Raw genomic sequence first — 6,458 nt, 5'->3', positions numbered from 1 at the left:
ATGATTCAAGTAAGAGGGCTCTTTAGGGAATTGTAAATGATGATTAAGCAAGCTGGCGACTTTGAGTTTACAAAATGTACCAAAAATAAGAATACTTGAAGAAAATAAGAAGAATTGAAACCAAAAGGGAAGTAACCCAAGCTGTTGAGGGATTTGTTTCTGAAAGTGAAAAGGAAGAGGGTTATAAGGTAGTAGTTGAATTTCAAAATAAGGAAGAGAATGAGAAGAAGGGGGTTCATGCAGTTCAACACAAGAAAGAGGAAGAGAATAAAGTAGTAGTTTAATCTTATTATGTATGCATGAGCCTATAAAATTATTTAAAACACAATTCTATTTTTTTTTAATTTTATTCAAACAGATTACTAATGAAGGCTAACAATTAAAGAAAGAAATAATGACAGTTGAAAAAATAAAGAAAATGTAAATGTAAAATTATTCATTTTTTGTTTAATAGCATTATACTTTAGTTCCTAACATATATTTATTTTCAAAAGACTGACTAGGAAAAGGTGATAGTTGACTTTCCAACAAGGGATAGAAATGCTACAACATATGATGGAGTTGATTTATCATTGTTGTGAGAATTTTGCATTTAGGTGTGTTTCTAGTTACAAACTCCTCTTACTTTCAACATTTCATAATTTGGATTAGTTTATCTTAAATTATTTGTTTGATTTACAGGGATGATATAATGATGGAAAATGGGCATTTTATGATAAGCATATCTTGAATCAATATATGTCGAATGATCAAGTAGATGCATTTGATTGTGGAGGAGAAAAAGAAAACATGAAAGAGATATATGAACCATATCTATACATATCATGCTTGTATTGAGTGATTCCACACATGGGCTTTTATCTTAGATCATTCTTTAAGAAATTAATAATAATTCATGTTGAATTAACATATATTTTATTTTTAGCACAACTATTCCTGATTCACAATGAAAAAAGAAAAAAAGCAAGAAGTACATCAGCCACATCACATGGGAAAATCTTAAAAAAGCTAAATTTATTTTAATTCATGTAATAGATAATCAACATTGAGCGACGTTGGTTGGGGACTTGAAAAAAAAATAATTTATATGATTCACTATGCAACCCAACATACAAGGACATAACACATGATATTGTACGGACACCCCTAATTGAAGCTTTAATACATCATCAACAATTTTTTTGTTCTTGTTACAATTAAATGTTTGACATATATTTACTTCTACATTCATTGTGTAAATGAAACTACTTCTCAATGACACTGATAATGCTTTCATGATAAAAATTACTGAATGGAAAATCTATAGGGTAAGAGGTTTGCCCACTCAAAGTAATAACTTTGATTATGGAATGTATGAGCGCAAATACATGGATAGGGTCTTTTCTAAACAAGTTTTAAATTTTGTTGATTCGAACAACTGGCAAGAAAAAAGAAACCCTTTGTGATTGAGTTTACATATGCTCTGTGTTTTATTTATCAGAATGATTTATGATTGTTCAGATCATATGATTGTGTGTGGTTGTTGCTTAGTCTAGTTGTTCAAAGAACAGTTTGACTATTGATACATTTTTGAATGATTGATTGCTCTTTTCAACCTAATAGTTATTGTGAATTAATTCTAAAAAATAGTTTAGTTGATGATTGAGACCATATCAGTAAGCTGATAATAGATTTTTGTTTAAATGTATTTATTGTTAATTTAATATGGTTTTTAGGGTTATTCATTTATTATGGTTGTTTATAAATCTCTATGGTTTCTTATCTAGATCTGAATGATTGGTTAACCTTTTGAATTTATTGATTGTTGTAAAATGATTATGTTTCGAGTTATTATGTTCTAGTCTTTTTAAACTAAAAGCACTTCAGATCTTGTATTTTTTAGAGCAAATTGAAATTTGGAATTTTGCTTGGTTGTTGATTGTGTGCTTATCTTTTAGCAGCAAGTTATTTTTATAAGAATGGTATGATTTTTTTTAATATGGTTTTTCATAGAATTATATGGTTGTTAATTAATTTCTAAGTGCTTGATTTTTATTTTCAATCTTTTGGCCACTATGAAACAGTTTCCTTTGGGAGTTATTATGTCCTATTTTTAATAAAAAACCCTCCATATCTTATATTCCTTGAGAGAAATTTGAGAATAGAGTACTTGTTAGGTGGGAATACGTTTTTTTGAAAATGCCTTGATTGCTAATTTAATATGGTTGTGTTTTTCTTTTGTTATGGTTGTTCAAAGAATTTTAAGCTTGTTGATTGAATTCTAAATGATTGAAGGGCCATTTCAAGGTATGAGTTAAATGTGAAAAATATTTTGTTTGAGAGTTTTCTAGTCTAATTTTTTAACTATGACTATTTCAGATCTTGGATTCCTTTAGAGAAATTTATGTTTTAATTCTTAAAAACTATTTGGTTGTTGATTGAAAGCTTACATTTCACTTGCTGATAGATCTTATAAAAATTACATGATTGTTCATTTAATGTGTTTGTTCAAAAAATTATATGACTACTAAATAATTTATGAATGATTGATTGTTATTTTCAATCAACTGGTTATTGTGAAATTGTTTCTTTTGGAAGTTGTTATGTTGTTTTTCTTCTTTAAATTGAAATTCTTTTAGAACTTATATTCATTTAAAGTAATTTGTGATGTAACTCTAAGAGTAGCTTTCTTGTTGATTGAGAACATACCTTTAAACCGCATTAACATGCTCTGATTGCTAATTTAATGTGGTTGTTGTGGTTGCTCATTTATTGTGGTTGTTAAAAAAATTGTAAAGTTGTTGTTCGAGTTATGAATGATTGAAGAGCCTGTTCAATCTATCAATTTAATGTGACTTATATGATTGTTGATTAAGTTCTAAATGAGTGATTAATTTTCTCAATCTACTGTATGTTGTGAAATTATCTACTCTCAAGCCTCCAAGACAGAATTTATTGGAAAACCACCTATATATAGAATTAAAAATGAGCCAAATAGCACTAGACATTGTAAAATAATTTTAGAGCTTTATGATACACCAAAAAAATGTGCAATTTTATGTATACATTTTATGCTTAAATTTGGTGATATTGCATTTTAAAGATAGGTATTTTTTATGTTTTTTCACAGGTATATTGATTTTAGGCATTTGGAGCAAAAATGAGCAAAAAGAAAGAAATTTGGAGTCAAAATGCAGATTTTCAGCATACTGGCGCCAGAGGCGCCAGAACTGGCACCAGAGGCGCCAGAACTGGCAGCATTTTACAGAGAAGAGGTGTCAGAGGCGTCATAATCTAGAGAGAAGAGCAGAACTTCAGTAAACAGCCGTTAAAAGCGCTAAAGACGGATTTAGATGAATTGTTGATAGTTATTGACTATTTTTGAGATGCTCTAGAAGGCTCCAAGTAATTCAAGTGCCCCATGGAGTGGTTCAATGCATATAGTTACTTGGGGAAGGCTCTTGAATGAAGAGATATGTCTTTTGGATGAAAAGATTTGTTTTTTGGTTTAAAGAGGTGTGTCTCTCAGGAAAAAGGAGGGAATTTTTGAATTTCTTTGGAGAGGAGGGTTTGACGAGAAGAGGGTTTGACACCACTCTTAAGAAGTCTTGTGAGGTATTTGTAAGTGTAGCGTGTGGAGTCTTTGAAGGAGAGTTGCAGGTTAGGTTTTGGAGAATACTTTCTTTAAGAGTTGTAAGAGGAGAGGGAAGGTGAGAGATTTCTTCTTCATTACATTTCTAGGAGAGAATTGAGTATGATTGTGAAGAGAGAAAGTGCTTAAAGGGAACTTCAAGGGGTTTGCTTGAGGAGGAGTGTGAGATAAGTTGTGTTCTTTCCTTTCTTTGTTTCGTAAAATTGTTTTTATTTGTAAAATTTGTGTTTTGTCGTATCCTGCTCAAGAATTCTGAGTAGTCTTTTTGTCATTCTCCCTACAATGAGATATGATTTTGTGAAAAATTAATATTGATGGGAAAGGTTTTAAATGTCAATAAATTGTGATGATTCAAACTCTGATCTTCATTTTTTTTTGTCTGACCAATTGAAATGTTAAAATTTATTGAGAAACATAAGATCCGAAAAGGGCTATACTTTCTACAATAAGTTAAGTGTCACATTCAATTTCATGGATGTGAATGTAGTCCATGGGGTTGAGTGCAAATAAATAGGGAAATATATTTTGATGGGCATTTTAGGGTGAAAGACTAAAATCCCTAATTTAGTCTAGTTGCATGGAAACTAAAGCAAGATGTTAGCCCTCAGGGGAGGGAGAAGTGGGAGCTCTGGAGTGGGAGCCAGTATCCTCTCAGCTTAACCACAGATTTAGGGACCAAACTCTGAATTATCCAATATTTTTTATGCACTCGACAGATGGTAAAGAATATGATTGCTCCTATTTGACACAATACAATTTTCTAAAATATTAAATGATTTTAATTATTTCACTAACCATAAAATTATTGCAAAGGGGAAGATGCTTTCTTAAACTTGAACTCTTTGTTACAAAACTTTATTTAGTCTTAGTAAATTTAACTTTGAAGTTTAGAAAATAACATAGCTAACTTAGTTCTTTAGCTACTTTTCATTAGCATACATTAAGCTTACTTTCAACCTCATTTTCTTACTTAAGTTTTTATAGTTTGAATATTGTGTTTTATGTTATAGTCATAAGAATTTCCACCTCCATATAGGATCAATACTTTGGACTCCATTAGAGCCCTTTATTACTTTAGGGATATGTATACTTGCGTAATTACTAGGTTTGGCACCTTAAAGATTTTAAAATATAAAACTATTTATACTAAAGTGATTTTTATTTTGATTGATTTGCATATTTACTAATTGTATCGTCGTGTGTGTTGTAGTATTGAAAAATACTTACAACACATACAAGAAAACCGAGCATCACTTTACATCATGTTTTAATATAAAAAACTTTTGTACCCTCATTGTACTCCTTTGTACCTTCAAAGTATAAGTCATAAGAAAGGCCAAGCGATTAAAACAAAACATGGTATCACATGTAGAAGATCAAGGCTGGGTATAAGAATTTAAGTTCAGGGTGAGAGCTAGGTTGTGTGCTTTATAAACCAAATTTGGATAGAAGCTACCAACAAAAAAATCTAAGGAGGGCAATTCCTGGCCTCAATGAAAGTGATTAGCAAGTGTACCTTTTGTAGGATCACATCCGAAATCTTTAATTTGTCATGCGTGTAGAGGTAACTAAACAGTCAAAAGTAGTAGTGTTATAAGAACAGAGAAAGATTTTTTTTTGGTATGTTATGTGTAGGTGTTTTTGATAAATTAGATAGTCCACAAGTCAAACAATTTGATCGGACTAGAACTATCGACAACCTAAGAAAGCCAGGGGCAACCTCTTACCAAAAGTTGAGGAATAATATCATCAGTCCTGTCCCTCCCGGAAGGTTGTTAAGGTAAGAGATACTATTCAAATATCCCACTCTTAGCACACAAAAGCATTATCGTCATTTCCCTTATCACCAAGACTATTCAACTTATACCAACCCGATGATCCATATGTGACATTTCAAATATCCCCAATTGTGAGGCGGATCTGAGTGTATAGTTCAAGCTCAGATTCCAGAGCATTGGGTTTACTTTTATGTTAAGTTTTGATAGGGATTTTCATTAGTTGATTTAATTAAACAAAGGTCCTAAATCAAATCATGGTGTATCCTTATGCTTATGGATAATTTTTGTTCAACATATTCAAGTAAGTTTAAGCAACCTATTAGATATCCAAGATCTTGCAAGGGTGTTCAGAGAATGACTCTGAACAACCTTAGAATCTCTCAGATTATCTTAAATTCTTTTTGATCCTACTATGCTATTAAATTAATCATCCTATGTTGAATTATTATGTTAAGTGTTTTATGTCTTTATTGGCCCATGAGTGAGGACAAATGGTCAACTTCAATGTTTAACGGAGAGTTATGTGGATAAACCCCTCTGGGGGTGTACTTGTAAAGTTAAAGGTATTTCACACTCCTACTCTTCAATTAACTTTGATCTTGCAGTGTTCTGTACATGTTTAAGTTCATTTATGTTTGTGCCTTAGCTAATGCCCAAGTGATATTAAATCAAACCTAATTCACTACTAAGCTATTAAGGCTGAGGGGTAGACTTGTAATTTTAAAAAAGTTTATGAAGTGTGCTTTAATCTTAATTAAAAAATTGAACATTGGTTTATCCAATGATTAAGGGTTAAAATCAGTGATAAACTATTCTTCCGATTCATTCCCTGCTTCTGAATCATCCCAACTCATTTCTTCTTCCAATTCAAAACATTTTTACAAAATTGCAATTTTGCCCTTTTATAAATATTGTGAGTTGCTACCCTATTACCCTTTGTATTTCAATCATTTAAGTGGACTAACTATCATCATTTAATTAAACCCCCTCTGATTAATCCTAAAATTCAGGGTTAAGGTGCAAAAGCCCCAAAATTACAAGACACCCCT

This window comes from Phalaenopsis equestris, unplaced genomic scaffold, assembly GCF_001263595.1.
Source record: "Phalaenopsis equestris unplaced genomic scaffold, ASM126359v1 Scaffold199933, whole genome shotgun sequence".
NCBI lineage: Eukaryota > Viridiplantae > Streptophyta > Magnoliopsida > Asparagales > Orchidaceae > Phalaenopsis > Phalaenopsis equestris.
The sequence above is the reverse complement of the archived record's forward strand: the minus strand, read 5'-3'. Positions refer to the sequence as shown.